We start from the raw sequence: 11,067 nt of genomic DNA, 5'->3' as shown, positions 1-11,067 counted from the left end.
TGCACAAAGCAGTGTGAATGCAATCCAGGAACAGCCAAGGTTGAATGCAAGCAACAGCATGCAAGAAGTCAGAGGTGTGTGGCCTGCAGAGTGGTAAGAGAGATGCTACCCAACATCTTATGCCACTTGCCAAGGTTCAGGCGACCCCCACTACCGCACGTTTGATGGCAAGAGGTTCGACTTCCAGGGAACGTGTACTTACGTTCTCTCCAAATTYGTCAGCAAAGATGACAAGTCTCTGGTGCCCTTTGAGGTGCTTGTAAAGAATCAGAATAGGGGGAGGAACARGGCAGTGTCTTACACAAAGACAGTCACCGTCATTGTCTTCAAAAACATCATCATCATGAGTAGGGACAACCCTGGCAAAGTATTGGTAAGCTACCTTAAAATGTTATCCATTCCAAATGAATGACATAATTGCATTCCGGGTTTACTRGGTCAATGAGCTTTTATGATTATACTACTTAATGTAAGAGGAAATATCAGGATAGTATCGTCCTTCGTGTTTCATTAAGGTTTCTTTCTCTCTTCCCAGGTCAACAACCAGTACGTGAACTTGCCATTTGATGTAGAAGATGGCCAACTGTCCATCTTCCGCAGTGGGTATTTCGGGGTGGTGAAGACCAAATTTGGCCTGACACTGAAGTTCAACTGGAACAGCCARGTCTCCCTAACCCTCCCCAGCTCCTACTCAGACCTCATCGGAGGGCTCTGCGGAAACTGGAACGGCCAACGGAACGACGACCTCCTCAAACCAGACAAGAGCCCTGCCAACACCCCAARAGRATTTGGGGACAGCTGGAAAGTGGGGAACGACCCGGGCTGCTCCAGRGACTGTAACGGCAAGAAGTGCCCCACCTGTGACCACAGCCTGATGCTTGATTACCAAACAGGGAAGTARTGCGGCAGGATCACAGACAAAAACGGTCCGTTCAAGCACTGCCACGCCAAGGTGGACCCCACAGAGTACTATGAGYACTGTGTGTTTGATATGTGTCTGTACCGTGGCCATGCCTCTGCCCTCTGTAACGCCCTCAGCACCTACACCACTGCCTGCCAGGATGCCCCTGCCAAGGTGGAACAGTGGAGGTCGGACAGCTTCTGTCGTAAGTAGTGCACAGACACACCTCATCAGATGTGTATTTCAAAACAACGACTGTAACAATTATGGTCATTACAATAAGTCAGAAGTGGCTTGTCTAGCTAACAGCTCCTGGTTCCGACATTATTCAATTGTATCATGTTTGACCTAATGTGTTGTAGCATCTTCCTGCAAGGCCAACAGCCACTATGAGGTGTGTGCCTCAGGCTGCCCCCAGACCTGCAGCGGCCTCGATGAGCCCGAGAGCTGTGAGAACTCCCTGTGCACCGAGGGCTGTGTCTGTGACGACGGCTTCATACWGAGCGACAGRGAGTGTGTGKRGCTGGCTGAATGTGGCTGCYTTCACCAAYGCCAYTACTACCWGATGGGCCAGGTGTTCTTCCCCAACGGCCAGTGCAAAGAGCGCTGTGTGTGTAAAAAGGATGGACACATGGAGTGTAATGTGAAGTTTGCCTGCGGTCCCAATGAGAAGTGCCAGGTCCAAGARGGGGTGCAGGCTTGTATACCCATGAGCACAGGCACCTGCCATGTGAGCGGGGCCAGYAGATTCCACTCGTTCGATGGCAGCTGCTTCAGCCTACARGGGGACTGTGTGTACAAAATGTCGGAGGTTGTGGAGAAAMACGGATCGATGGCTCCGTTTGTTGTGTCAGTGCAGCAGTTGACCAAGATGGATGATGCAATGGTCACCAGGAGGGTTGAAATACAGGCCTACAAATACAAGATATCTATGTCTCCCAGAGTTATATGGGAAATAACGGTAGTTTTCTGTCTTGATCTACTCATTTCAGTATTAAAAAGCAARACTTGATTAGAAAAACTGATGTTTTCAATCTTTCCTCCTTTCCCAGGTGGATGACGTTGCAACAAATCTCCCACTGTCACTCGGAGATGGAAAGGTCAGGGCCTACCAGAACGGCATTAACATCYTCGTGGTAACAGACTTTGGCTTGATGGTGACCTACGACACCGTTGCTGGCGCCATCATACAGCTTCCATCCACTTACAAAGGTGTTACCGGTGGTCTCTGTGGTAACTATAATGACAAGAAGGAGGATGACTTCCTGCTGCCCAGTGGGCTGCAGGAGCCGTCTGTGGAGAAGTTTGCAGRGGGGTGGTTAGTGYTTCAGGAAGGGGTCAAATGTCAGACAGGATGTGACGGTGGCTTGAAGTGTCCTCCCACCAGTGGACCCCCGCCGGCTTGTAGCYTCATAAAGTCAACCAAGGGTCCATTTGCCCAATGCCATGCTGTTGTGCCACCACAAGAGCACTTTGAGGAGTGCATGAAGGAGGGAGAGGGTGGGGATGCCCTGTGCCGCCACTTACAGACGTATGTGACTTTCTGTCAGGCATCRGGTGGCCTTGTCAGCAGCTGGAGATCTGACCAGTTTTGTCGTGAGTAAATGTTGATATTGAAAGTTGATTTACCTTATCCTGGTTTATCTTAGTGTGCAATATTTKTCTGACCTAATGCTCTGCTGAAAAACAATTGAAGCTGAAGCTGATTTCAGTTTTTTGATAACATGCATCTCCTCCCATTTCCATCTGTCCATTTCCATCTGTAGCTCTGACGTGTCCAGCTAACAGTCACTATGAGTTGTGTGCCGACACCTGTTCTTCCACCTGTGGCTCTCTGAGTGAGTCTCCCAAATGCCCACTATGCCAGGAGGGCTGCCAGTGTGACGATGGATTTGTGTTTGATGGTGGCAAGTGTGTCTTACTGGAGAACTGTGGCTGTGTGGTTGATGGACACTATTACAAGGTGATTGCTGATTTATTGTGTATTGACAAGTACATTTTTATTTCATATCTATAAACTCAATGGTATCCTAAAGGGATTATTACAATTAAAGGCCTGTATCTGTTCTACGTTAACTGCAAATATAAAGTGCAAATAATATAATCAATCACTATATTTATTGTTTACAGTCGTCCTATGGTTACCACAATAGTGGAAACACTCAATGATATCACTGACATGTTTTGCTGGTTTTCAGTCTGGCCAGTCTGTGATGCTTGGCAACTGTTCTGAGACCTGCAGCTGTGCAGCAGGAGTATTCACCTGCAAGAACTCACAGTGCAAAGAGGGTCAGKAATGTGGGTTGAAGAATGGAGTCATGGACTGCTACAGCACAGGTAAAAAACATGAATAATAATGCAACCAAACAGATATGGCTTTGTGTTAGTACATTTGGATGTGGAATGTTGGACATTGTTGATGTTTCTATTTTGATATTGCAATGAGCAAGATATGTTAACATCTCTAATACCCATTTTGTCAGACCCCTGTGAGGGTACTGTGTGCCGTGAGAAGGAAAACTGTGTGGTGAAGAACAATAAGGCGGTATGTGTGGCCCAGTCCAAGGCCACCTGCTGGTTGTTCGGTGACCCTCACTACAGCACGTTCGACGGCCAGCCCTTCTCCTTCATGGGTACCTGCTCCTACATTCTGGTGAATACTACGGGCAAAGATCCCTCCCTGCCTCAGTTCAGCATCCAGACCAAGAACGAGCTGCGCGTCAACTCCAAAGGCTCTTTCCTCAAATCAGCCAACATAGACCTGAGTGGTCACAGGATCACCATTCTCAGTGGCCAAAGAGGGACAGTGGAGGTGGGTGGCTTCAAGTTATACTTGATACAGATTTTCCATGTTGAAGTTGAATGTAAGAATCCTCTATGCTCTCCATCCGCTTTAAGTCCTCTTTAAATCCTCATCTCTCTCTCGTCTCAGATTGATGGCATTAGGTCTGACCTCCCTSTGAGTTTGGAGTCTGGCAGCATCAGAATCACAGAGTCTGGTATRCYAGGGACCATCCAGWCAGATGTRGGCCTGYAGATCACTTTTGACTGGACCYSCRTCTTCATGGTGACCATCAGCAGCAGTTACTARGACAACCTCGGTGGCATCTGTGGCAACTACAATGGTAACAAAGCAGATGACTTCACCACTCCCACAGGTGTGCTTTCAGCAAATACCACGGCGTGGGTGGCATCRTGGAGTGTTGCCGACGGTGACCCATTCTGCTGGCACGTCTGTAACAGCAACTGCCCCACGTGCTCAGATGCAGACCGGGCACTTTACACRGGACCACAGTACTGTGGTTTGATGACAGARGGAGGGGGTCCATTTGAACAGTGTCATAAGAAAGTGCCGGTGAAGGAGTTTGCCTCAAACTGCCTCTATGATGTGTGTCTGAATGAGGGTCGACAGGAGGTGTTGTGTGAGGCCTTGGCTAACTACGTMMCCGAATGTCAGCAGGCTGGGGCTGTAGTCTCACCGCTGTGGCGAAAGGCCTCCAACTGCCGTWAGTACTCAGCTWTWACAAAACATCACATTTAGGAACTCAAACATTCTTAAATGTGTATAATGACATGATAGAACCACGTGTGAATTTGCAAAATGTATTAGGACTACATTTGTGATGTTTGTTTTTTCTCAACTCGAACAGCCCTGGCTTGCCCATACCACAGCCACTATGAGCTATGTGGCACTGCCTGCCCTGCTACCTGTGCCGAACCCAATGTCCCAGAGATCTGTTTCAAAGTCTGTGTGGAGGGCTGCCTGTGCGACAAGGGTTACGTGCTTAGTGGTGAACACTGTGTCGTCAAGGAGTCAGGGTGTGGCTGAATAAAAAACTCCTGAACAAATATGTAAAACCTGTACATATCAAGTTTGGAGGCTTAATTTTCAAATAAACTCTCATGGCTCCAAAATATCCTTTAAAAATAAAAATGTTCCTTTCATGTCCTGGTTGTAGGCTAGAGCATTTCGACATAAAATCGTAAAAGTACCTTAAAATGACCTTCTGTATGTGATAACATATTCCAATCTATATAATATTGTGAGGGATTATTAGTATTCATGCATGGAATTGTTATTGAACTCTATATTCATTACAATTCAAATATAATCCCAGAGTTGTGTATTACTAAAACTCAGATCATCTCTGTATGTGTGTATCTCTGTCTATCCTTTACAACTTTCAAAAGCCTAATAATAAACATATTGCAGCAAAATGAGTCTGTGTCATCTGTTTATCCAGCATTTAGTTGGAAATACAACAATTTTGATTTAATCAGATAACTCAAAACCTCTCAAGTAATTCATTCAAACAAAACTGTTGAGTATATTAATCTTGTATATGCCATGCCATATTATATACTGCCTCTGCCCACTGGGCACAGATGTCAGTTCAACATCTAGTTTTGAATTATTACTTGCGAGGTATTGAGTTGTCAACTAATGTGAATTCAACGTGAAATCAACAACACATGTCACCATGTCATTGGATTTAGGTTAAAGGTTTGGTGAAAAAAAGACAATGCCCTGACATTGATTACTTTTTTGCAAATCCAATCTGTTTTTCACATTGATTCAATGTCATAGCATTGATTTTTGGGGGTTGAAATGACATGGAAACACCGTTGATTCAACCAGTTTTTGCCAGTGGGTGTTAATGCAAAATAACACAAATCAGTCTGGTTGGTTGGCTGTGGAATTGTTGTGGCTGTCGGAATTTTTGTCTCTCCAAAAAGCAGAAGTTTGACAGTAATTTCAGTGAAATCAATGTTTTATGTAGACATCAGTACTTCTCCACAACCCCCCAGTCTTCAATAAGAAGAATTCGCCCAGCCACTGCTGGTCAGATAACACACAGCAGAGATGTTGGTACTATGTTCTTGGATCAAAGATTGTATTAATTATATATTTCTGGAATACAACTCTCTTCCTACAGGGCTAAAGCCGCTATGCACTGTCAATACATTCTACAGTTATCTATGTTAACTCTACTCTCCCTGATAGGTACGTTTTATCTTGTTTCAGTTCATTATATCCATCAGTGGAATATGAATAAATCAGCTTAGTGGAGTCTGCCACTAGCACAGTCAGTGTAGTCAGCTCAGCTATCCCCATTGAGACTGTGTCTGTGCCTCCATCTAGGTTGGGCAAAATTAAACATTGCGGTGTTCGCCTTAGCAATCTCACTGGAATAAAGACCTCCTCCATTCCTGCCATTATTGAAGGAAATTGTGATATCTCACATCTCAAAATAGGGCTACTTAATGTTAAATCCCTCACTTCCAAGGCAGTTAAATTCAATGAACTATAATCTTGATGTGATTGGCCTGACTGAAACATGTCTTGGGCCTGATGAATTTACTGTGTCAAACGAGGCTTCTCCTCCTGGTTACACTAGTGACCATATCCCTCACGCATCGGCGGAGGAGTTGCTAACATTTACGATACCAAAATTAAATTTACAAAAAAAGAAATGACTGCGTTTTCTTCTTTTGAGCTTCTAGTCATGAAATCTATGCAGCCTACTCAATCACTTTTTATAGCTCCTGGGCCGTAAACAGCGTTCCTCACTGAGTTCCCTGAACTCCTATCAGACCTTGTAGTCAAGGCAGATAATATTCAAATTTTTGGTGACTTTAATATTCACATGGAAAAGTCCACAGACCCACTCCAAAAGGCTTTRGGAGCCATCATCGACTCAGTGGGTTWTGTCCAACATGTCRRTGGACCTACTCACTGCCACAGTCATACTCTGGACCTAGTTTTGTCCCGTGGAATAAATATTGTGGATCTTAATGTTTTTCCTCATAATCCTGGACTATCGGACCACCATTTTATTACGTTTGCAATCGCAACAAATAATATGCTCAGACCCCAACCAAGGATCATCAAAAGCCATGCTATAAATTCTCAGACAAACCAAAGATTCCTAGATGCCCTTCCAGACTCCCTCCACCTACCCAAGGACGTCAGAGTACAACAATCGGTTAACCACCTAACTGAGGAACTTAATTTAACCTTGCGTAATACACTAGATGCAGTCGCACCCCTAAAACCAAAAAATATTTGTCAAAAGAAACTAGCTCCCTGGTATACAGAAAATACTCGAACCCTGAAGCAAGCTTCCAGAAAATTGGAACGGAAATGGCGCTACACAAAYCTGGAAGTCTTCCGATGAACTTGGAAAGACAGTACCGTGCAGTATTGAAGAGCCCTCACTGCTGCTCGATCATCCTATTTTCCAACTTAATTGAAGAGAATAAGAACAATCCTAKATTTATTTTTTATACTGTCGCAAAACTATCTAAAAAGCAACATTGCCAAAGAGAGGATGGCTTTCACTTCAGCAGTGATAAATTCATGAACTTCTTTGATGAAAAGATCATGATCATTAGAAAGCAAATTACGAACTCCTCTTTAAATATGCGTATTTCTCCAAAGCTCAGTTTGTCCTGAATCTGCACAACACTGCCAGGACCTAGGATCAAGGGAGACACTCGTGTTTTTTAATACTACATTTCTTGACACATTGATGAAAATAGTCATGGCCTCTAAACCTTCAAGCTGCATTCTGGACCCTATTCCAACTAAACTATTGAAAGAGCTGCTTCCTGTGCTTGGCCCTCCTATGTTGAACAAAATAAATGGCTCCCTATTCACCGGATGTGTACCAAACTCACTAAAAGTGGCAGTAAAAAAGCCTTTCTTGAAAAAGCCAAACCTTGACCCAGAAAATATAAAAACCTATCAGCCTACATCAAATCTTCCATTCCTCTCAAAAAAAAATTAAAAAGCTGTTGCGCAGCAACTCACTGCCTTCCTGAAGACTAACAACGTACACAAAATGCTTCAGTCTGGTTTTAGACCCCATCATAGCACTGAGACTGCACTCGTGAAGGTGGTAAATGACCTTTTAATGGCGTCAGACCAAGGCTCTGCATCTGTCCTCGTGCTCCTAGACCTTAGTGCTGCTTTTGATACCATCGATCACCACATTCTTTTAGAGAGATTGGAAACCCAAATTGGTCTACACGGACAAGTTCTGGCCTGGTTTAGATCTTATCTGTCGGAAAGATATCAGTTTGTCTCTGTGGATGGTTTGTTCTCTAACAAATCAACTGTACATTTCTGTGTTCCTCAAGGTTCCATTTTAGAACCTCAATTGTTTTCACTATATATTTTACCTCTTGGTGATGTCATTCGGAAACATAATGTTAACTTTCACTGCTATGCAGACGATACACAGCTGTACATTTTGATGAAACATGGTGAAGCCCCAAAATTGCCCTTCCTGGAAGCCTGTGTTTTAGACATAAGGAAGTGGATGGTGGCAAATGTTTTACTTTTAAACTTGGACAAAACAGAAATGCTAGTTTTAGGTCCCAAGAAACAAAGAGATCTTCTGTTGGATCTGACAATTAATCTTGATGGTTGTACAGTTGTCTCAAATAAAACTGTGAGGGACCTCAGTGTTACTCTGGACCCTGATCTCTCTTTTGACGAACATATCAAGACTGTTTCAAGGACAGCTTTTTTCCATCTACGTAACATTGCAAAAATCTGAAACGTTCTGTCCAAAAATGATGCAGAAAAATGTATCCATGCTTTTATCACTTCTAGATTAGAACACTGCAATGCTATACTTTCCAGCTACCTGGATAAAGCACTAAATAAACGTCAGTTAGTGCTAAACACGGCTGCTAGAAACTTGACTAGAACCAAAAGATTTGATCATATTACTCCAGTGCTAGCCTCTCTACACTGGCTTCTTGTTAAGGCTAGGGCTGATATCAAGGTTCTACTGCTAACCTATAAAGCATTACATGGGCTTGCTCCTATCTATCTTTCCGATTTGGTCCTGCCGTACATACCTACATGTACGCTACGGTCACAAGACGCAGGCCTCCTTATTGTCCCTAGAATTTCTAAGTAAAAAACAGCTGTAGGCAGGGTTTCTCCTATAGAGCTCCATTTTTATGGAATGGTCTGCCTACCCATGTGAAAGACGCAGACTCTGCCTTAACCTTTAAGTCTTTATTGAAGACTCATCTCTTCAGTAGGTCTATTGATTGAGTGTAGTCTGGCTCAGGGGTGTGAAGGTGAACGGAAAGGCACTGGAACGACGAACCGCCCTTGCTGTCTCTGCCTGCCCGGTTCCCCTCCCTCCAATGGGATTCTCTGCCTCTAACCCTATTACAGAAGCTGAGTCACTGGCTTACTGGTGCTCTTCCATGCCGTCCCTAGGAGGGGTGCACCACTTGAGTGGGTTGAGCCTCTGACGTGATGTTCCTGTCCGGGTTTGCGCCCCCCTCGGCTTCGTGCCGTGGGGGAGATCTTCGTGGGCTGCACTCTGCCTTGTCTCAGGGTAGTAAGTTGGTGGTTGAAGTTATCCCTCTAGTGGTGTGAGGCCTGTGCTTTGGCAAAGTGGGTGGGGTTATATCCCGCCTGGTTGGCCCTTTCTGTGGGGTACAGTCGGACGGGGCCACAGTGTCTCCTGACCCATCCTGTCTCAGCCTCCAGTAATTATGCTGCAATAGTTTATGTGTCGGGGGCTAGGGTCAGTCTGTTATATCTGGAGTATTTCTCCTGTCTTATCCGGTGTCCTGTGTGAATTTAAGTATATTCCCTCTAATTCTCTCTCTTTCTCTTTCTCTTTCTCTTTCTCTTTCTCTTTCTCTTTCTCTTTCTCTTTCTCTTTCTATTTCTCTTCTCTTGGAAGACCTGAGCACCAGGACCATGCCTCAGGACTACCTGGTCTGATGACTCCTTGCTGTCCCCAGTCTACCTGGTCGTGCTGCTGCTCCAGTTTCAACTGTTTTGCCTGCGGCTATGGAACTCTGACCTGTTCATCGGACGTTCTACCTTGTCCCGGACCTGCTGTTTTCGACTCTCTCTCTCTACCGCACCTGCTGTCTCTAACTCTGAATGATCGGCTATGAAAAGCCAACTGACATTTACTCCTGATGTGCTGACCGGTTGCACCCTCTACAACCACTGTGATTATCATTATTTGACCCTGCTGGTCATCTGTGAACGTTTGAACATCTTTGCAATGTACTGTTATAATTTCCACCCGGCACAGCCAGAAGAGGACTGGCCACCCCTCAGAGCCTGGTTCCGCTCTAGGTTTCTTCCTAGGTTCCTGCCTTTCTAGGGAGTTTTTCCTAGCCACCGCGCTTCTACATCTACATTCCTGGCTGTTTGGTGTTTTAGGCTGGGTTTCTGTATAGCACTTTGTGACATCGGCTGATGTAAAAAGGGCTTTATAAATACATTTGATTGATTGATTGAATGTATTTATGTTTTAAATCGCGGTTTTCAGGCACACTGGCCCAGAACTGGTCTGTTTGGTACCATGACAGGGACAGGACTACCTGTGCATCAAAAGGCTCATCAGTGGTATTTGACTGTACATAGAGCTACCCAGCTAGCCAGATAGTTAGAAGAAGGATATGGTTCACTCCGAGAGGCAATACAAAACTAGACAGCTCACAGCAAGGAGATGGAGTGTATAACACATCTGGACTGATTAAAACAAGATACAGTAGAAGAACAGAGTTTTATGACCAAGACAATAACTGCACACTGAAACTCAACAATGTGATTGAAGATGACAGTGGCAGATTCTTCTTCCGAATTGATGCAAATTAACGTAATCAGGCCCCTCAGGGATATACAGGACCATGGGGTGTGGACCTGACAATATCAGGAACATCTAGATTTATGTACATGTCATCACACTAAACAATGAAGGTATTACCTAACCTAGGATGGTCAGATATTAACCCTCAACATGTCCTATATTTGGTTATACATATTTCTTCTTCATGTCAGTCTTATCCCRAAAGTTAAATGAAAATGTCCCTGTTAAAGAGAGACCACGTCACCCTGGCCTGCACCTCCACCTGCAACCCTCCTCAAATGGAGTTCCTCTGGTTTAAAGATGGCCTCCCACTCCCTGGTTTCTCTGGTGTRCATGGTGGACAGTGTCCTCTAGGTCCACTTTCCCCTAATGACACTTGGTGCTACTCCTGTGGTCTGGGGCAAGGCACATCTACACCAATACTGCTGGATGTGAGATGTAAGTCAGCAATAAATGTTGGTTTGATGTGATTTATGATGTAGTCAGCTATCTTCAAGTTGTTGTTTTCTCTTTGCAGTGGCC

The 11,067-nt window shown here is 44.6% G+C and overlaps 1 pseudogene; it reads left to right on the top strand.

Annotated features, from left to right (window-relative positions):
* The window catches only part of LOC111958780 (IgGFc-binding protein-like), a 9,169-nt pseudogene extending 4,050 nt beyond the window's left edge, over positions 1-5,119 (top strand).
* Positions 5,120-11,067: the final 5,948 nt, after the last annotated feature.

Source organism: Salvelinus sp. IW2-2015, linkage group LG35 (assembly GCF_002910315.2).
Source record: "Salvelinus sp. IW2-2015 linkage group LG35, ASM291031v2, whole genome shotgun sequence".
NCBI lineage: Eukaryota > Metazoa > Chordata > Actinopteri > Salmoniformes > Salmonidae > Salvelinus > Salvelinus sp. IW2-2015.
This window is presented reverse-complemented; position numbering and strand designations above follow the sequence as displayed.